General features: G+C 37.0%; 1 pseudogene across 1 annotated transcript; it reads left to right on the forward strand.

The window, feature by feature from the left end:
* The first annotated feature begins 268 nt into the window (after positions 1 to 268).
* Positions 269 to 22279, forward strand: LOC147408240 (3-hydroxyisobutyryl-CoA hydrolase 1-like; annotated as a pseudogene). Its single transcript, XR_015177009.1, has 14 exons — positions 269 to 428; positions 1673 to 1753; positions 2790 to 2858; positions 13694 to 13757; positions 13927 to 14006; positions 14137 to 14220; positions 15488 to 15571; positions 18195 to 18280; positions 18896 to 19017; positions 20481 to 20541; positions 20678 to 20776; positions 21567 to 21668; positions 21772 to 21813; positions 21936 to 22279. The product of XR_015177009.1 is annotated as a 3-hydroxyisobutyryl-CoA hydrolase 1-like (transcript).
* The last annotated feature ends 886 nt before the right edge of the window (positions 22280 to 23165 follow it).

Below are 23165 nucleotides of genomic sequence, written 5' to 3' on the forward strand. Positions count from 1 at the left end.
CTTAGAAAAAAAAGAATAAATTGAGTGGGTAAAAAAACGTCGGAATCTTAACGCAGTCAATGAAAGGGGAGGTAAGTACCATTATCAAAATGTTAGGAGTCAATATGGAATTATGTCAAACTACAGGGGTCAAACTGTAATTTACCCTATTTTAAATTATAAATAAGCCCACATGTGAAACATGTGCGTTTGCAATTGCCACCTTTTATCTTTTGTTTGAACCCAAATTGGAGAAGGTAATAATTTTTTAGCTAACCTATTTTCTAGAAAAGTAATTTCTAGGAAATCGAAGTGTTGATTACCAAACATAGTTCTACAGTAGAACACTTCACCATATCTTGGCTAACTTTCAGAATTGGGATTTTCAGAGCTTCTCCAAACAAAGAATCATGGCGTCTCCGAATCTAACAAACAGCGACCCCGATCAGGTATTTTGATCAGTTATTCAACAATATTTTTTTTTCGGCCTGATTAAAATTCCTAGTTTGGAATTTTGAATCTTTGTGATTTTTAACCTTCCCTTGCTTCTGTCCTTTTAAATCATTTAAAGCTCAAAAAATTTAAAAACTTTGTTTCTAAGTTTCACAATTTAACTTACTCTGCAAATCAGACCCTTTACAGCTTAGAATCAGAAACGCTGAATTAAATTAGTATATTAGAGCTAGGGATGTGTTTGGGTCGCCATTTGTGGGGGAAAAGCAATTTTCCCACCTAAAAGTGCTTAAAGATATTATATTGGGGAGCGAAAGATTGACTTGCAAAATAATGCTTTTGATCACTTTAGTGATAAACTCATTTCCGGTTTGAAAAATCGTTAATCCGTCTCGTCACTGATACCGAGTTGACACCCCTGGGTGTTGTCGTCTCAGACGAGATAAACAATTTAACTTGATTTAAATTATATTTGAAAAGTTATAATTTCTTTTAATAAATATGGTGAGATTGGAAAACCAATTGACTCGGAAGAGTTTTATTAACTTGGCAGATATTTTCAAAATATCAAACAAGTCTTATTGGATGTCAAAGGAGTCAATGTGAAGGATAATTCACATTGTGAATCTTCCTCTTTCATGAATGGTACCAAAATGAATTACCCGAGTCATTTCTGAAACAACGAAGCAGCAAAGGGAGCAAAAATCACACACGAAAAACACAAGAATTTACGTGGTTCAGCAATGTGCCTATGTTCATGGATCAGATCAAGTACAATTTCTATTTTCTTTTCTTTCCTTGGTTTTACACCCTAGAGATCTCTATTTATAAAATTGGGAGTTGCTAAACGCGTCTATCTCCCCAAAAATAGAAAACCCCAAAATAGAAAAAACCCCTTAAGAAAATATTCCATAATTCCCTTTTTCAGTAACCCTAAAATATTCCTGCACCCCCGCAACTCTGCGTACCGCCAACAGAAAACAAGATATTTACACAACAATCTCGGTCGCAGACTATTTTTAAAACCATGTTTTTTTCTTACCATTTTAATTGTTTAGAAGTTAAACTTTTAGATATTTTTTCCATTGCCTTACTAGTTAATGTCACAATACATGTACTTGGTTGAATAACCAAACTTCCCTGGATATGTTCTTTAGCTAGTAGTATGAATTTTTTGTATCTATTTATGTAGAGTTCAAATGCAGGTTTATTGATTCATTGGTCCTAATTTGTTTGGCAGGTTTTGGTTGAAGAGAATTCGTATGTAAGGACACTAATACTAAATAGACCACGCCAATTGAATGCTCTCTCATTTCAAATGGTACACTAGATGGTTGTGTAGATAAATTACTCTCTTTTTTACCACATACTAAGCCTAGACATAAGATTGTGCTTCTTCAACTCTATACACCAGTGCTACTGGCTTGGTAATAAAGTGTCATACTGTGTCCGTCGTTCGATACATGTTGTAGAACATGTATCAAATTTTCAAGTTACTAGTATGATATTACCAGAATTTGCTATGTATCTCTAAATTAATTCAGTTAGCGCTTACCTAGATTAGATCCTTGATGGTCTAGGTCTGACATGGATGGATCTCGTGGTTATGAGACCATTTTAGTACTGTCTAGGCTGGGGGCATTTGGATTGGACATGGGTTTGGTAAATATTTAAGTATCATGCTATTTCTGAAACAGTGATGTTGTTTCAGAAGTCACATGCATTGATATATGATAGAGCTCAAGATGGAGTAAAATGTTGAAATAGGGTTCATATTGTCGTTCCCAATAGTTGGGACAAGGTATAGATTATGTGGCATCTTAGATTTTTAACGCTTTAGATATCATGAAATATAGATGCTTTCAGCCTGCTATCAAGGCAGTCAGTGGGAGAGAAGGCTTAAAAGACTTCTAGATGGTGATGTTTGTGGCTTTTGTGGAATTTGTTGTGAACATCATTCTTTCTGATGCATACTCTCCTATTATAATAGTCCACTGTGCAATTGGAACTTGTCTAGTTACTCCAATTTTTTTGAATATGCTTGGTATTATATTCAATGATCTCCCTCCAAGTGTTTGTGCTCGTAAATACAGTTTATCATTTATAGTATGTTATCTTTGAGCAATTATGATCCATAACACCTCATACAATGTTTTGAAGTTTTTAATGTGGTAATGATATTTTGCATATCCCCATTTTAAAGTTCCTAATATGTTATTAGTTCCCATTATATGTGTTTGGCTTAGGCACTACTAAACAAGGGCTGCTTGGACTGAAAAATGGATCCTAATTGAAGTACCCACCTGGCTTTTGTGGACTGTGAGAGACTGACAGATCTATTTAGTGTTGGATTTTAGATATCTCGATTATTGGAGCTTTTTGTTGCTTACGAAGAGAATCCCAATGTCAAGCTGGTGATTCTGAAGGTAATCTTCTAATTACATAATGAGTTTAACTGATCCATGTTGGGGTTGAGAAAAAGAGAAAATGAAAAGAAATATACTCAAATTATCTTTGGCATCTACATAGATGAAATTATGTCAAAACTATGTCATTTTTTTGTTATCATGAAAAAGAGAAAATGAAAAAAAATCTACTAAAATCGTCTTTGGTATCTACATAGATGAAATTATGTCAAAACTATGTCATGATTTTGTTATTATACATGGAAATCTAGTCATCTTTGCTTCTTTGGTTGCACCTGTAACTGTATAAATGTGGTATGGACTAAAACGCACAGAACTTTGGAAACACTCAAGACTCTCATGCATTTATGTTGGAGTATCTAAGCATATGCACTTAATTACGTATGACCGCATGCAATTTTGAGAGTGTGGTTTAAAGTCTAACTTACCAAAAAACAATAATGATAAAAAGAACTGCAGATGCATGCATATATGTGAGATGAAGTAAAATACCATTAGAAGATTTGGTGAAAACATTATATATTTGCCATACATTGGGAGAATTATTGAGTTTTGTCTTAATGAAAAACTATTTATAAAATATCAAGTTTGATAGCAAAGTTATTCATGAGGAATGCTTGGAGGTTGTCACTTTGGTGACAGCCTGCAGTGCTTAGCCACAACCCACATGTGCTCATCTGACTTGTTTGTTGATAGAAGTAGAAGTTGTGGGACTTCCAATAAGGGATCCATCATTCACCCCTTTTGGTGTATGGCTATATGGGAAAGAGAAAGGACATGAGTTGTGATCTAGCATTTGGTTTGGGCAAGTTCAATTTCATGTTTTCTTCTTGATGCTTCTCGTTTGGTATTTCTTTGGGATTATCTTGAAAAGGGCGTGAGCTTTAAACTCTAGAGTTCATTAAACTTATTGTTGAAAAGAAATTGATCGGTAGGGAGCATTGTAGAGGTATCATGATACTGAGACACAAGGTCATAGTTAGTTGGAGTAGCTAAAAATAGTCTTTGATTCTTCGGTTGCACCTGTAACTGTATAATGTGGTATGGACTAAAAGGCATGAAACTTTGGAAACACTCAAGACTCTCATGCGTATATGCCGGAGTATCTAAGCAGATGTACTTAAATATGTATGACTGCCTGCAACTTTGAGATTGTGGTTTCAAGTCTAACTTACCAAAAAACAATAATGACAAAAAGAACTGCGGATGCATGCTTGTATGTGAGATGAAGGAAAATACTCTATTTTAAACTCTAGAGTTCAAATTAATTTCGAGAAGAAATTGATGGATAGGGAACATCGTAGAGGTATCATGATAGTGAGACACAAGGTCATAGTTAGTTGGAGTATCTAAATATAGTCTTCTAAGGTAGTAAATGTAAAGTTACAATCCGGAAGAGTAGGTAGTTCCACTTTGGAGGAGATTGAGATTGCTAAATAGTCAAATAGTTAGTCAACTATTTGCTTCTTTTTAAATTTTTGGGTGTACCAAGTGGGGGCTAAAGGGGTTTGTTTCTGGGGTGGGAAGATCATTCTTACAGGATCACCCTTTTTTATTTTCCAATCCACTGTATGTCCTTGTTCACCATGTCAAGCAGTGTTGTAAATAAATTGGAGAAATTCATGAAGGACTAATTATAGAATGGAAAGTATGACTCACTAATAGTAGTTGACCAACCAAAAGTCCATTTGTGGCTCCTAAGATGGAAGGAGGATTTGGGATTAGATCCCTAAGAATACGAATGTAGCGTCTTAGGGAAGTGGCTTTGGAGGGTTTAGGAGGAGCCCTCTAGCCTTTGGAAGGAAGTAATATTTTTTTAGTGTGGTTGCCAGAAATATGAGTTGAGATAGTAGTGGTACGTGGACCCCTTAGGGGATAGGTTTGGATTTTGGAAGGAAACGTGGTGTACTCTGATCTTAAAGAGGATTTCCCAACTCTCTCTCTCTCTCTTGCGGGAAGACTATCATGTTAAAGATTTCCTGATTTGGAATGAGTACGTTCTATCATGAAATTTTGGTTTTAGGAGAAACCTCAATGACAAGGAGTTTGATTTGACTCTCTATCTATTATTTGGTACTGAAGACTCATATTCCCCTTGATGGAAGACAATGGATTATGGCTTGGAGTTGGAAGGGCTGATTCTCAGTTAATCCTTTTTATATTGCTTTGTTTTCCTCCCCAAACTCTGATTTCCCTTCATCTTTTATTTGGTTTTTTAGATTCCCTTCAAGATTGTTTTCATTTTGTTTGGACTGCTATTTCTGGGTAGAATTCTCACTATGGATTATCTTAGTAGCGTGAAATGAATCATTGTTAACTTTTACTCAATGTTTAAAACTTGTGATGTACTCATACACAACCTTCTTCTTCATTATTGCATGGCTCACAACACTACAACACTTGGAATGTCTTATTGTGGAAATTTTGGATTAAATTTTTTATTTTATTTTATTTCTAAGTGAGTAGTGTGTATAAATATAAACAAGGAATACAATGAGAGGGAGAAGAGGAGGGGGGGGGGGGGGGGGTCAATGTCCATGGAAATTTTGATTCATTGGACTATGTCAAGGGTGGTATTAGACCTACGTCATACTGGTTTACTTCAGCCCTTGCCTCCCAAGGGTGTTTTCTTCATCAAGTTGTTCTTTTTGTAGTGCTTTGGGCTATCTTGAAGGAGAAATAGAAGGTTGTTATATAAGGGAAATGAAGGCTAGCTTCATGTCATTATTCTTTCTATTGAAGGCCTTCTGTTTCAATGGGTCACAATTCACATTTATTTAACGGTAGTTTTTTGAGGATTCATATTTGGATGAGTGATGTTAGCTCATGGGGAGTGTTTGTTGTTTTCACTTTGGCCTTTTTTTTGGTGTGTATTTTCCTTCAGCCTTTTTTGTAGGTCATTTTAACCAATCGAAGTCTTTCTTTTTTTTATCTTCTCAGGTCTTTTAAATTTAATCTCTAGAATTCTAAAAAACAAATAATTGTAGGTCTACATATGTCAGGTCTATGTTATAAACAAGCAGTGTATTTATGAGTTTCTATATTCCATATTTCTTACTTGTATAGTTTTAAAGTTCAAGTTGTTTAACCAAAACGTTTGCATCATGACTCGCAATATGGACCTGGAAATTATCCACTTCTATTTCTTCTAATTTGTGTAACAATTTTTTTTTAATGTATATTTAATTTTGCTGAAAAATAAGTGTAATTTCTTTCATTACCAATTGAATGTATCGGATGCATATTTGTTTAGGCTGTGAATACATGCTCAGGTGCCATATATATATATGTGGAAAATGTTCGGCACCCTACTATTTGCCCTACGTGTTTTGTCCTACATGGGTTAGAAGTTTTGGAATGGGCTGATTTTTGGTGAGGATGATCTTTATGGTGAGAAAATCATCCTCGCCAAAAATCAGCCCATTCTGAAACTTCTAGCCCCATGTTTACAAGTTGAAGAATTGTGGACCATCCATTTTTTGTAAACCATATATATATTAAAGAAGAGAAGAAAAGGAGGCTGAGATAGCCCCCTAACAACCAAAAAGAAATACAGCAATGAAAAAAGGAAAGGCAGTCAAAAATACAGCCAATAAGGAGCTAATTGTCACAAATGTTATCCCAATTAAAAACAAAATCCTGGAAGCCCACTTCTTCAAAGTCTTTCCTCAAGCTAGACCAAAGGAATAAAAAACCTAAGATCTCCAAGATCACTGTATGCGAAGAGCTCTCCTTGCTATGGAACACCCTGTTGTTGCGCTCTCTCCAAAGACCCCAAGCAATGGCAAACGGAAGGATAGCCCAGATAAGCTTCTTTCTCGAAGAGAATATATTGAAACTCCAACCCTCTAGAAGCGCAAAAAAGGAGAGTGGAAGAACCCAATTCACCTTGAAACGAGATAAAAAAAACATCCAAATATCTCGGGAAAAAGGGCAGTGAATAAGAATGTGATTGACAGACTCCCCATCCCTACAACAAAGAAAACAAAAATTCGGAGTAACCCACCCCCTATAGATCAAGTTATCCAATGTAAGAATTCTTCCCAAAGAGGCAAGCCAAAGAAAGAAAGAAACCTTTGAGGGAACAAGAGCTGACCAAAGGACAGAAGGCGAGAAAGATACCTCCCCTATCGGCAATAAACAACAATAGAAAGACTTAACAGAAAACTTCTTGTCCTTCGCCTTGAACCATTCCCATCTGTCATGCTCGGTCTCTCTAATTTGAGTCGAGTTAAGGAGATGTAGGAGAGAAGTAACCTCCGTCAACTCCCAATCATTGAAATTTCTTCTAAAACCCAGATCCCAAGAATCCGTGATCCCATCTCGAATCAGACACTGCCTTACCGAGTTATTTTTTTTCAAGGAACAAGCATACAAAGATGGGAATTGAGTAGCCAGAGATGAAGTCCCGCACCAAATATCCTCCCAAAACCTCACCTTGTCCCCCCTCCCTACTTTGAATCTGATCTCCCTCTCAAACTTTTCGACACCCTTCAGAATGCCTCTCCAAACACTACACCCATAAGTCCCTAAAGCCTTGCCACTATACCAACCAAACCTCTTCTCACCATATTTAGCCATTACCACTCTCCTCCATAGATTATCTCTCTCTTCCCCGAATCTCCAAAGCCACTTACCAAGGAGAGCTCTATTAGTGAGTCTAATCCCTCGAATCCCCAAACCTCCATTCTTCTTTGGAGTACAAATCATCTTCCAATTCACCAAATGATACTTTTTACCACCATTCTTATCATTCCACAGAAAATTCTTCATAAGTCTTTCAATCTTAGCTTCCACCGACTGCGGCAATGTAAACATGGATAAAAAGTAAATCGGAATACTAGTTAAGGTACTTTTAATCAGCGTCACCTTACCCCCTTTTGAGAGATATTTAGCCTTCCAAGTACTCAACCTCTTTTCCATCTTCTCGATCACCCCCTGCCAAATGTTCTTGCTGCAATATGGAGCCCCTAAAGGTAAACCCAAATAGGAAGATGGAAGCGTATCACTCCTACAGCCCAAAGTGGTTGCTAAGACTGAAAGATTTGGCACCTCTCCAACACCAAACAACTTACTCTTCTGCAAATTCACGTGTAATCCTGAAATTGCTTCGAAACAACATAAAAGAACCCGAAGAGTCCTCACTTGATCTCTAGACGGATCAAGAAGAACTAGGGTGTCGTCTGCAAATTGCAAATGCGAAATCCAAGGACCCTCAACGGACACCCTAAACCCGGATAACCTCCCTATTTCGACCCCCCTACTAAACAACTTACCTAAAGCTTCTGTCACTATAAGAAATAAAAATGGGGATAACGGATCACCCTGCCTCAGCCCCCTCGAACTCCGAAAATATCCTGCCGGACTCCCATTGACTAAGATAGAAAAGGACACTGACGTAATACACTTCATAATCCACCCAATCCATCTAGATCCAAACCCCATTCTACCCATCATATACTTCAAAAAATCCCAGCTCACATGGTCATAAGCCTTTTGCATATCAATTTTTCCCACTACCCCTGCCTTCTTGTCCTTGATTCTAGAATCTAAACATTCATTAGCCATTAACACACCATCCAGGATTTGTCTTCCCTTAATGAAGGCACCTTGCTCAGGACCAATTAATTTTTTCATAACTTCTTTCAATCTGTTGGCCAACACCTTAGATATAATCTTGTACACCGATCCTACTAGACTAATGGGCCTGAAATCGCTCAAATCAACCGCTCCCACTCTTTTCGGAATCAATGCCACAAACGTACTGTTAAGAGCATAGTGTAGGCAATCTTTTTCCTGTAACTCCCAAACCACCTTCATAAAATCTTCAGATATAATTTCCCAACAATGCTTGAAGAATTCCATTGTGAATCCATCTGGCCCCGGCGCTTTGTTCCCTCCCATGGAGGCAACTACTGATCTCACTTCTTCTTCCCCAATCTGTCTCTCCAACCCCGCACTCTCTTCATTAGATAACATATTGAAATCGATATTGTCCGGACGAGGCCTCCTACCCTATCTTTCTCTATAAAGCTCTTTGTAGTAACTTACAATCCCTTCCCTAATACCCTCCTCTCCTTCTACCATAGTCCCATTGATCATCAAATTGTCCATTTGGTTATTTTTTCTATGAAAGTTGGCCACTTTATGGAAAAACTTGGTATTATTATCACCCTCTTTGAGCCACTGAATCCTAGATTTTTGTCGCCAACTTATCTCCTCCATCAACGCAACTCTTTGAAATTCTAACTTGAGCTCCGCTCTTTTCCCTCTCTCATCTATTTCTAGCTCCCCCCGTTCCTCCTTAAAATCTAGAATCTCAATTTCCTTGAGGAGCTCCCCCTTCTTCAACTCGACTCTCCCCACTTCTTCCTTGTTCCACTTTTTCAATTTCTCCTTCAGGTACTTCAGTTTGTTCTTGAACACAACTCCTGGATACCCAACCATTGGGCATTCTCTCCACCAATCTTTGACTAAATTTGCAAAATTTGGGTGGATGAGCCACATATTCTCGAAACGGAAAGGAATCGGACCGGATCGACCTTTCCCTGCCTCAATAACAATAGGAGAGTGATCTGAAACTATACTCGAATCTGCCGTGTGCACCACATTACAAAATTTCTCTTCCCAATCCCCACTCACCAAAAATCTATCCAATCTAGACATCCTAGGCTCCGCTTGATTATTGGACCAGGTGAACCTTCTACCTAACAGGGGTAAATCCATTAAGGCAAATCTATTCACAAAAGCACTAAAATCCCTCATCCCCTTAGTGATCCTCTGCCCCCCATTCCTCTCATTGGAGAATCTAATAACGTTAAAATCTCCCCCTAGAACCCAAGGCTTGTGCCAGTACCCCGCAATATCCTCCAACTCTTCCCAAAATTGTTGTCTCTCCCTACTCACTGTGGGGCCATAAATCCCTGAGAAAACCCATTGAAAATCTTCATTCACACACTTACAAAGGATGGAAATGGAAAAAGCCCCAACTAAGTTATCACTCACGTGAATGAAATCCTTATTCCACATCAACAGAATGCCACCTGCACTCCCAAGAGCTGGGAGAGCAACCCAACCAATATTCCCCCTCCAGAGATCCTTAATCACCTTATCCTCACAAACCGACAGCTTCGACTCTTGAAGAACAACTAAGATTGGCCTTTTGACTATGATAAACGCTTTCACGGCCGCCCTCTTCATTCTATCTCCCAACCCTCTCACATTCCATGACAAAATCTTAATCGACATAGCAACCTAAGCAAAAACCCAGACCTAAACCACAAACCAACTCTAATGTTCCACCAACTTGGCCACTCTCGGCCTATACATCCTCTTCACTGATGCCATAGGGGCCACCACAACCACCTCAATTGAGTGACCATCCCTAAACGTTTGAATCTCTTGGTCATTTGTCGCCTCTAGCCCCAACTTATCATCATCTACTCCATTATCCTTGCTTAACTCCTTCATCTCTTCCTCAAGAAGAGCTCTATCCTTCGAATCTCCTATGACTACTCGTAATATGAGCGAACAATCTCTATCATCTGTCTCCGGTATTATTCCAAATTCCTCTGCCATACTCAATGCTTGGCTCACTAGCCATTCGACCGTTTCCAACTCAGTTTGAACTAATAATTCCTCCTCCTGGATCAAGATTGGATCTTCTAAATCTCTGTCATCCCAATACCCATCGAAATACGCATCTGTCTGATTCAAGCCCGATACCTCTTCCGGCATCTGAGTCAAGAGAACCTTTGACGAAGAGTGACAAAAGACCTCTCTACCAATCTCCCTAAAGTTCTCCTCATCCTGAGAGATCTCGCTGATATGAGGAGATTCGATCAAGGCTACAGGAAGCTGAAATCTGTTAACAGAAAACCAGGGAAAAACAAAAGCACGGCAGGACACCCCACCAGGACCCAAACAAGAAACCAAAGAAGAATTGTTCGAAAGCGGGAGAATATTGAAACCAAATAGGTTTACTGAGGGGTTAAAAATACCTTCCCTAGAATTTTCTCCGCGGCTATCCTGCCACCAACGCCGCATGCTCGAGCTCCTTGGAATTAGCGACAACACACGCTGTTCCCACACTATATTTTGTCGTTTGTCCCTGTTCTTGTAGGCTAGTTTGAGAGAACCATCTGTGACTCCACCCTTCCCCCTATACGATTCCACGGCAACCTTTCCTTCTGACGTCATCTCCTCTGGTTCGTCTTCCATCTTTGACAAGAAATTCCAAATCCTCCAGCTATCCCCTTTATTATCCCTCCGATACTGATCTTTTTCCCCCTCTGATCTATCGTCCCAAAGAACACTGGTGAAAGAAGAGTCATCGATCACTCCATAACCTGGTTTATCATTCTTTCGATTGTCAGGACCCCTCCCTGGTTCTGTCTCCGGATACCTCATGCGATCTTCTTCATTCAAAGTCCTCGGCATCTTCTGATCTCTCCTCCTAACCTTACCTTCCGTTACGCCCTTGAAATCCCTTTTCCCACACTTCAGAATCTGGTCGAAAGTCGTCTTTAGAAGCTGGACGACAATCGACTTAATAACTTCTGATAGTTTATACCCTCTGGATAGTTTTTCCAGATATAAACTGCGCTTAAGTCTCCCACGGGCTTGGTAGATCTTCAGCCAGGTCCTTTTACGAATCGCCATTGGGCCAGCGCCTAACTTAACATACCTCCTCTGCATATTGGGCTTCCTTTCTGGGCCTGGAGTTGTCCTCAATTTAAACTCACCTTCTTCTGGATCGTCGCAGCCCACCTTCTCAGACGACTTAAACTGGGCTTCGCCTGCCTTCAATCTTACGGGCCCACTGCCATCACTATGGGCCTCTTGATTACTCGTACCCAATGCATTCTCATCCAGCCCACTACGCTCTACCATCCCATGCTTACGCAGCCACCTAGTAAACTCTAGGTTAGTAGCTGCCTTAGCTAACAGCTTCCTCGTCTTATCTTTTTTAAAAGCCCGTCTCCGCGACTGAATCTTCGACTGCCTCTTGACACGTGTTTTCGTACTGACACGAAATTTGAATTTGCGTCTGCTCGGAAACTTGTTACACACGATTCCACCCTTTGGGTTTGATACTACCATATCTAGCTCGATATCCCCAGGCACCTTCTTCTCCAATTGACACTCCCTTTCCTTCGTCTGGACTTCTACCTCCTCCACCTGAGGACATCTCTCTGCTACATGACTACTAACATCTACAATTCCTCTTCTCAGCTCCTTTGCCAATTCCTCACCAGCACTTGCTTCTCCTACTACATCAATTCCTAGCATATAACGAAAGCCGCCCATCCAAACGTATAGTCCTCGAGGCATCTTCCATGGATCACATCCCACCCTGAGTCTCACTTCATCCAATCTCGCGCGTCGCTGAGTATATGAATCCACCTCTAAGAGACCACCTAATTGAGTTCCTATCTCTTTGAACACCTGAGTCGTCCATAGATGAAAAGGTAGCCCTCTGACACTAACCCAAGTAACACCTTCCTTCCTGTCTGATTTAATAGAATTACAATCGGCAAACCAAGGGCTTAAGCTGATGATATTGTTCCCTACTACAACTGTTGTCCTCATCTTCACCTTCGTGAACGCCATTCTGCTATCCAACATCAACATTTTCTTGTTTGGTTCCCAATCTAGCAACTTAAACGTCGAATACTGGGCATAACCTAGTTTCATGTCCTCCAAGAACCCCTCCCAATCTGTCTCCAAAGAGCTTGAGTTGCAAATAAACGACCACCGCCATCTTCCAAACAACAGACCATAATTTTGTTCTTGATTAATCGCTGTATTGTGAACTCGCTTAGTCGTAGAAATATCACACCCCCCTACATCGTTTGCTTCTAGGCTTTTTAACTCTGAGTAAGAAATAGAAGTAGAGGGTTTCTTGAGTACCTCGACCCACGACAAGGCCTTACCTCCCTCTACCACAGGCTCCTTCATTTTCTCGTCTGGACTGAGTATGGTTTTAAACGCAATGCTGATTGCCCCCCACCCATTACCTCCTACCCCTTCTGGGACCACTATCCCACGCGATCATGTTCTCTCCGAGAACTGTTGCAATCTTAGAAAGCTACCATTAAAGTTCTGCTCCTCCTGAATCAGAAAGATACGGCCATCCCTCGAGAACTTAGCTCTGAACGGTTTCACTGCGGTTCTTGCTGCATCCAGTTGTTGATAAACCCATATTGCCTCATCTTCCATTAAATGAACCCTCGATTCGAATCGTCTGCCCTTTTCCCTAACTTCAATCCCTCTCCTCCGATGGTTCCAAACTTCCTTGATTTCAAACATCTTACGTTCGACTTGAACCTGAACCATTTTTGACTTCAATGTTTTCTATATATATATATGTTCTAGACAACAGGTTTTATCCTATATGGGCAAAAAGTTTCGGAATGGGCTGATTTTTTGTGAGGATGATCTCTATGGTGAGGGATCATTGTCACAAAAAAATCGGCCCATTCTGAAATTGCTAGCCCTAGTTTACAAGTTGAAGAATCGTGGGCCATTCATTTTTACGGTAGTTTGTAACCATTTTTCATAGGGTTAGAAGTTTTAGAATCGGCTGATTTTTTGTGAGGATGATCTCCTCACTGTAGAGACCATCCTCACAAAAAATCAGCCCATTCCGAAACTTTTTTGCCATATAAGACAAAACGTTGTCTACGGAACGCTATCGTATATATATATATATATATATATATATATATATATTATATATATATATATATATATATATATATATATATATATACTTGGTTTCTTCTGTAGTATATTACTGATATACTGTGATTTATCTGTTTATGTGGTTTCAGGGAAAAGGAAGAGCATTTTGTGCTGGTGGTGATGTTGTAGAAGTGATTCATGATATAACTGAAGGTAAAGGTTCTTTCTTTTTGGTTGATCAAAATTTTATTTTCTACTAATCCTCAATATCTGAAATAACCAGGAAAATGATACTCTGATATGTTGTATACATTTGTTCTTTGATTTAATTAGACATCAAACCAACGCTGGTATTACCTTGTAGCACATTCATATTTTTCAGGTCATTGGAGATTAGCTGCAAAATTTTTCTATGATGAAGTCAGCTTAAATTATATATTGGCTACATATAGTAAATCCCAGGTGAATCATTTTTCAATTTTATTATTTCCATATGAATTTATCTACTAATTGGTTATTCATCGAGTTACTTCTGTAATTTTTATCGTGAAGTAATTTCAATCTTATTCTTAATGAACAAACGTTACTGAAGGTTTCAATTCTTAATGGAATTGTGATGGGAGGTGGAGCTGGAGCTTCTATGCATGGTAGATTCTGTGTTGCCACAGAGAATTCGGTACTTACTTCTCCCATTATCGAAACTTAGTGTTGATATTTTCTGTTTTAGGACAGTTTAGGTTCTATGTATTTCATGTCTAGTGTTAGACTGACAGAGAGTAGATCTTAGCAACAATGCTGACAAAGTTTGGGTACAATAAGGAGAGCTTCTTTAGCTGTCTTCCAGCCATCCTTCAATATCCCAATGATTTTACACAAGTAAACTTTAGTGTTTTCAATGAACAATACTTCAATACACCAAGGGCTTGAATTTACTCGAAAGTTCATCGGTCAAAGTTGATTCAATGACTCACTAATTGTCTTGGTGACCCATTAAAGTAATAATTCAAGGGAAGTAAACAATGATTTATATTTCATTTGTTGAAAAAAGTATCTTAAAAAATAAAACTTAGAATACCATTCTTTGATATTACAAGCCCAGTCAATTTGAGGTAACTTGATTATGTTTTGAGTCTACTCACCTAGTATCCATGGGACAAGTTGTGGCTTGAATCTACTCATAATCTTATCAAGCCAAGTCAACACAGTTGAATTTTGAGTTAACTCATTGAGTTTAAAAATAATGGTTCTGAAGGCTACTTTTATGAGGTGTGGAACATGGTTTTAAAACTTGTCCAGTACAGACTACTTAGGCCCTTCATTGTACAAATGCGACTCAAGTTCAGCTTTACGTCGGTTTTGATTTGGCCCTGACTCAGAGATTTAGGGTTTCCAAATATTCGGATTAAAGAAATATTAGTGAGTGTTTAGAAAGGTTTTAGTTGTTAAAAGTTAAGACCAGTCTTTTTGGATGGCATAGTTAATACTTATGATACCTGCATATGGTATTTCCTAATTCTTTTGGCACTGTGGTTATCTGTTTCAAAAGGACCATGAGTTCTTCTTGTCCAAGTTATCGTAGGGAAGAGAAGGAAGTCTTCCAATCACTAATTGTTGTGAGTTCTATCCATGTTCCCCTACCCGAATGGAAACCATGGGGTTTAACCATCTAGAGAGTTGTATGCAATCTGTACAACTATATGAAGTCTGATATTTATCCCAAGATTGATGTACCAAAGTTTGGTATCCTAATTCGGATTTTCAGAGGTTTCTGTGTACCTAGTGGGAATATTACACACAGTGCAGCTTGCTTTCTTCTAAGAACCCAATCATATGCTATCAAGTCCTTTCCTTTTGCTAGTTGTCTTATTGAAGACTAGCATCTTTAAGACATACTTACTGTTATTCTTTTTATGACTTGTTGTCTTATGGAGGACTTCTTACAGGTGTTTGCCATGCAAGAAACAGCAGTAGGACTCTGCCCAGTTGTGGGCGCTTCTTATTTTCTCTCTAGACTCCTGGTTTCTTTGGTAATACCCATTTTATCCTTTATTACATACGTTTGTTTAATAGTTATTACCTTATAACTATTTATGGTGACGCTGATATCAATTTCTCTTTTCAAGGACACAGTTATTTGATTAGCCTTTAATTTTGTATAGAATTACCTGTGCACTGTATTGTATGTGGAATTGAAACACTGGCTCAAGTTAAATTACATTCCAATAATGAATAAAATCATACTTAATGCAGCCTTTCTCATTGGGGAACAAGCAGGTTTTCAATTTTAGCCATGCTCAACGCCAAGTACTTCAACAACCATACGGACATTGGTAAAGGAGACTGCATGGATACTTGTTCTTAAAGTTTTCTTATTTCTCATCTTACTCTGGTTATTTTCTTAACTAATGATAGCATCTTATGTTTTTGTTCAACAGACTAGAGAAGTGCTATGGGTAAGAACATTTTGCTAGGGCCAAGGATGTTAAAATGCACTACAAGCTGTTTTAACCAATAAAATCACTTCAATACATTTCATGCCCTTGGCCGGATCAAAGATGTCCTTGGCTATTGCACTTCCCAAATATACAAATAAAACTAGGATTTGTTGCAAATATTTATATGAAAATCTTCACATCATTTGAGGTTTCATTACATATGATGATCATCCTTAAAACTTATACCAAAACTTTGGGGTCAGCTGAGTAAGTCTTGTTTCTCCATTTAATTCTATCTAAAGCCATATTTATTATATTTAGCATGACATGAATATGACAAAATAATACTTATCTTTAATAATTGAAAAAAATCAGAAATAAGATTCAAATTCACAATCAAAGTGGAGGTTTCTATTCTTAGGGGGAAACCTAGGTAGAAACTCTTGTGAGGGTCTCTAATTTTACAAGCCCACAAGTTGTCAATGGAACTAAAAAGCCTAAATTTTAAATCATTCTACAGTGCAAATATTCCCTTTTAAAATGCACTCTTTACAACTATATGTGAAGAATAAAACACTAAATAATGTGGTCGAGGTGGTTGCTTACATTGGTTGCCTCTGTACCCTGTCATTAACACTATAATCAGATTTTTTTTTTTTTTATCTTTTTGAGTCCTACAACAATATAGCCTTGAAAAATCCAAGAGATAGCAATGAGAAATCTTGGAAAGATCTTTGACTGTATGGGATGGCTCCTTGTTTAGACATTTAGCAAAAAATTATGGTTGATTAACTTTTCTTGTTTGAAACCCCAAAAATACCGATTTTGAAGGTTTGTTACTTAGGATCATACCAAAATCTCACAAAAAAAGAACAAGTCATTAAGAGCATTACCTTGCGATTAGAAGTTCTTTTGGTAATACATAATTGTTGAAGATTTGTTGAGTATGCTTGCATGCTTATATTGGCAAAGATACATAAGTTTATTTGTATGTTTGTCAATATTTTGGGGGCACAAAAGCACATTTTCAAGATTATTTTTGTGAATCTATAGAGTAGTGCCCACTAGCCATGGTGACCTGTGTTCTTGATGCCCAAAGGTCATAGCACTTTGAGCCTTGGGAGTGGGCTATGTGGTACGACGGGTGAGAGCCACACTAATTATGATATGAATGACTTTGTGTCTCATATACTTAAAATACATCAAACAAGATCATATAAAGAATGAATCATAATTCATTTTTACTAATGAATGAATATTCTGTCTATTTTGTTATTTGTATATGTTACTGTTTAACTGCACCAAAGCTACAATACTGATGAGTATATATCATTATCATGTGTTAGTTACAATTCTTTCTTACAAACAATTTATAATTTTTTCCATTTAATGAATTTATGTATATTTTTTTAGAATAATTTCTTCAACAAACAATATTTTAGTCAAAATTCACTGTTCACTAGAATATTTTGCAAATTGAATAATTATTTCCCTTGAAATATTTACAAAAAGAAATTGGTGGTTTAATTTAATTGTGAACCTTGTGCAAATAGAAATATTTTGGTATATTTCTTGGAAATATATTGAAATTTAAATGCTATGATTGTGAGAGAACTGAAGCTAAGTACTTCAAAAAAATATGGTCATTCTACAATGCCAAAGTCTACTTCTGCAAGATTAAAAATATTATCCAAGAAACCGAGACACAATATGAACATTGTCTTAGAAAAACCTATCTTTGACTTTTGTTCAACCCCTGCTTCATCTTGCTCTTCTAATTAAATCCATTTCACATTTTTTTTTCCCTTTTTGTTTTGTTTCAAAAATTACATGGAATGGGCCATTATATGTATTATTTACCACTATATTTAATATTACATATTTTCCGTAATTATATATATTTTATATATTTGGAAGTAAAAATTGATACCCAGTCACCTATACACACAGTAACACATATTTGTGTTTACCATGGTTATATCCTCTTTGGTTGTTTTTTATGAGGAATTTATCGTCCCTCTAATGGTGTTGCATTTTTCATGGTGTATGTGTTTCTTTGGAATGAGGAATTTATTGCCCCTCTAAATGGTGTTGCATTTTGCATGGTGTATGTTTTCTTTGGAATGGAATCTTGGATCTTCTAAACAATTGTTTTAGCAGGTTGTATGATTTCATTTACTCTTAATCATTATTTTCCTTCTTTATTTCTTGGCAGGTGAATATGTGTGTCTTACAGGTGCAAGGTTGGATGGTGCAGACATGCTTGCCTGTGTCCTTGCAACTCACTTTGCCCCTACTATGGTATACTTCTTGTCTACGTATGGATTTTGTATTAAAAAGGGATTAAAATACAAATCTTTCCAAGTAAACTATCACCCCTTTAAGTACTCAGATGACTGTTAACACAAGCTGTAAGCTTGGTTTTGTCGGGGATGAATTTGAGTCACTGAATTTACTTGATATCTGCATCACAATTTATTTGTCTTGGTGGACATCGAGTAATCCAGTAACTCTAAAGATCGGCATCATAATGTGTTCAAACTTTTACCATTGCAAGGAAAATCATAAAAGAATTGGAACTCGTGATTATATCCTATTTGTATGGTTTGATTTTATATAATTATATAGTTTTTATGCATTTTTGTTAATTTCCTTTCTGCCACAACTTAGCTGAGTTGTGTGGGGATGGAGAATCAACTTGGTATTCTCTCTTTAGCATTGTCTTTCATCTTTTTGCAATGCTCACCATTCAAAATAATTATACTTTATTAGCAATTGTTAAACTCAAGGAGTCTTTTGACTACCTCTACATATGGACCATTCCACATTTTCCATGAGCTACTGTCGCTTTTATATTCCTTTTGGAAGGACGTGTTACATGGATCCATTCGTAACTTGTTTTCCATCAGTGAACAGAGTTTGGCTTTTCTAGAGGAAGCACTATGTAAGGTGAATGCAACCGATCCAGCTATTGTTTCTGCACTTATTGATGAATTTTCTCAACGACCCCCTTTGAAAGTGAAGAGCTCGTATCACAGGTGTGTCTTCTCTTTTAATCAGGTGGTTAGTATGAAGAGTCTCTTCACCATCACATCTTCAAAGCTACCCAAAGATTTGAGGTTGGCTAACTAAATCTTGTTCCCACATTCTACTTTGTCCAGAGCCACTCTTCTGTTTTTGAAAGAGTTTTCAAATCTGCTTTCATGATCGCCATCTACGTATTTTTGGGTCTTTAGCTTTCTCTTTTAGGACCTTCAACTTGGATATTTCTTCAATTGAGGTTGTAATCATTGAATATGTCCAAACCATCTCAGTTGACTTTCTCTTAGTTTGTCTATATCCTGTAATCTCTATTCATTAAAGCCACTTATTGGTTAATTGCATTTTAAAAAAGTAGTAAGGTTATCTGTGGCAGAATTAATGGTGCAGTATGTTTGATCTCTTTCTGTAATGCATTATTTATCTTGTAACTGCTGAATTCAATAACCGAAGATGTAGCTTTGGAAAGAATCGAATGGAGGAATGTGTAGCTGACTCCAAGTCTTGGATGCATTGATGATGATGATGATCACATTTCATGCCATTGCAGAATGTTTCGGCGGAACATTCTGGTTTCGGTCAAAACCAGAATGAAACATTGACCTCGAAACAGTGAATGTTTTGGAATGCCTCTGAACATTTCAGATCCTTTCGGTCAACTTTGTTTTGGTTTTTCTCCAGTTCGAAACATTGCCTCAAAGCATGATTTTAAATCATGATGATGATAACTGCCAAAAATTAGAACTAATACATGTTTAGTTACTAGTTTGGACATGGTTGATACTCAGATTGTGGTGTTGCACTGATCATTCCTTCAGCAGATCTGCACAAGATTTTGAATTATAACTTGATGGTAGCTCATTGACTGAATGGTCAGATTCTTGCATAGATGAGACATTTACACATTGGAAAAAAAAACACACACAATTCTATGCTTTAAATGTGATGTAATAGATTCTTCGTAAAAAAAAAAAATGTTTAGGAAAATGGTTCTCGTGCTCTCTCACCAATTTTATGGATTCAGAATAGTCTGCTCTCTTCTCATTACTGCCAATATCGCAAAACCTATGATCTCTTTCCATTAATTAACACTAAAAGGTGGCATGTGCAAACACAAATGTATCAAAGGTGCTTTTCTGTATTAAAAGATTGATTAAAGGGTTTTTGAATATTACATGGTGAAAATGATATTTTTGTAATTTTGAAACTAATCAAGGTGATTCTAGGGTAGTGGGCTGCAATTTTCTATGTTTTTGACAAAAATGACCCTGATTATATTAACTTTAAATGGAAAGATGGGGGCATTTGTGGGATCCAAAATTTAGTGTTTAACCACTTCTACTTCACCTTCTCTCACTATAATAGTAAAGATTTGACCGTGTTTGTACGATGTTCTTGTATATCGATTTATCAATATGGCTTCTCTTCCGGATACTCATCTCCAATTGTTTCCTGACTGCAGACTAGATGTTATTGACAGATGTTTCTCCAGAAGAACAATTGAAGAAATTTTATCTGCTCTTGTACGTTTATGCAACAGATTGATTCTGTGTGAAGAAACTTTTTTTTTTCCTTTTTGCTGCATCTCCTTTTGAATTTAATAACTGGACATGGGCTAGATTCTTAGTTCTTCAATGAATCTAATTTTGGTTGTTGCAGGAGAGGGAAAATGTGGGCAGGGATGATTGTTGGATCTCTGCAACAATTCAGTCATTGAAGAAGGCATCTCCTACGAGTCTTAAAATTTCTCTCAGATCTGTAAGATTTTATATCATTCATTTGTCTCTATACCATCCTCTTAACATGTTCAAAATTACACGCGAATCTATCAGTAGTAAGGATCAAATATTAGACAGGATAGATTTTCTGAAAATGATCAGTTGAAAATTTTAAACATTAATATCCTCCTGAAGAGTTGATTATGATGCCTCTTGTCCTCCCAAGGAAAAAGGAAGCATGCTTTTGATAATTAATATAATAACCATGAATAGGAGAAAAAAAAAATACAAGAAATACATTAAAGTGACTGCTATTTGCCAACAACTGACTACCTAATCATCATTATATGTGTTGCAGAATAGAGGTTTTAGGTTTCAAGTAAGAGTCGTGATTTTCTGATGCCCCCTCTGACATATGCTCCTTGACGTGTGGCATGGGCTAGAACCACAGATCTTTTTCCTCGGGATACACAAATGCACATCCCCATAAATAGATCAGTTGTGTATCCCAAGGGAAAATATATATATGGTTCTAGCACATGCCACGTCAGGGGGCATATGTCAGAGGGGGGCATCAGAAAGTCATTATTCTTCATGTAAATTGCGATATAAACAATTGATGAAGCTGGGGAGCTTGAGAATTACTCAATCTTAAGCTCTTGAGAGATGCTAGGAACCCTGTGGACTGATATGGAACTTTTGTCCAACACGAGTGTCCATATGAAAACTCGTACAAATCATTACATTGATAGCTTAATTCATTCATTTTTCAAGGAGCTAAGCTTTTGTACTTGTATGGGCTTAAACTCTTAGTGGTGGTGCAATTACTGATCAGAGAAGGGAGGCTGCAAGGTGTTGGTCAGTGCCTTATCCGAGAATATAGAATGTGCTGTCACGTGTTAAGAGGACAAGTCAGCAAGGATTTCTTCAAGGTTTCTGGAACTTAAACACAACTAAATTCTGGTCTCGTGCTCTATTTTCTTTTTTCCTTTTTTCTTTTTTAAATAATTCTGAAAATCTAACCCTCAAATGCAGGGTTACAGGGCTATACTATTTGATAAAGACAAAAACCCTAAGGTTGAATGACATTCTACTCTTTTTTTCACTATCTTCTCTTATTCGATTATTAAATCTAAATTCCTGGTTGAAGCCTTTTAATTTGGTTTTCTAATTTCAATTTTCTTTCCTGATTATTACAGTGGAACCCTTCTTGTTTGGAGCTAATAAGTGACAAAGTGGCGGATAAGTACTTCTCCAAGGTGGATGACAAGGAATGGGAAGATTTAAAGCTCCCTGTTAGACCCAACTTGCCTTCCTTTGCTATGGCAAAGCTATGAGGATCATTATAAATGGTGTTGAAGCTATCTGGAATTACATCTATAGCCCATTAAGCAGGAAATTAGGATCACGATAAAATATCAATCATCAATAGATGATAGCCCATTACACGGGATGTTTCATGATAAACTAAGATTTGGTGCTGATTGATGGAATTGTGTTCCTCCAAGAAATCATCCAATTAAGTTGGGGCTCTGTTGAGGTCGTGTTCTCATTTACTCCTGATCATCTTCGAGAACCACCTACTTAAACACTTCCAATACCTTTTTGCGCTTATAATCCGAAGTATTCTCCTAAAAGTAGAGAGGGATATCGAATGGAAAATACTACCCAAGGTCTCCTTCCTCCTTCAAACTTTTCAAAACTTGCAACTTCAAGCACAGGAAAACACAACTGTCTCCTATTCTCATAAAGACAATAGTCTGCTATTTTATTATTATTATTATTTTTTGTTGAAAAAATTGCATTTAAATCACGGTTTTAATATTTGTCAATTAAATCAAGATATTTTTCAAAATATTGGGAAGTTTTTAAAAAAAAAATTAGATTAATAGGGATAGAATCAAAGATTTTTTGAAAAAAATTACAGATTATTTTTAGGGAAAATTATAAAAAAAAATCAAATATAATAATTATTTAACAAAAAAATACAAATTTTATGAAAATTATGAAAAAGGTAACAAACCGGCCATGTAAGGGCCGGTTTTTTTCTCTCTCCATTTTTTTCTCTTTTTTTATTTTTTTAATTTAAAAAAATCAAATTTTTTACACTCTAACCGGCCATTTGATGTCCTCTACATTTCTCTCTCCTCTTTCTCTCTCTCTTTTGTTTTTTTAATTAAACAAATCAAAAAAATTTCATTCCAACCGGCCATTCAATGTCCTCTGAATTTCTCTCCCCTCTTTCTCACTCTCTTTTTATTTTTTTAATTCAAAAAATCAAATATTTACATTGTCATTCAATGTCCTCTACATTTCTCTCTCCTCTTTCTCTCTCTCTTTTTGTTTTTTTAATTTAAAAAAATCAAAAAAATTTCATTCCAACCGGCCATTCAATGTCCTCTAAATTTCTCTCTCCTCTTTCTCACACT

Source organism: Akebia trifoliata, chromosome 3, assembly GCF_017979445.1.
Source record: "Akebia trifoliata isolate Shusen 1 chromosome 3, ASM1797944v1, whole genome shotgun sequence".
Lineage (NCBI taxonomy): Eukaryota > Viridiplantae > Streptophyta > Magnoliopsida > Ranunculales > Lardizabalaceae > Akebia > Akebia trifoliata.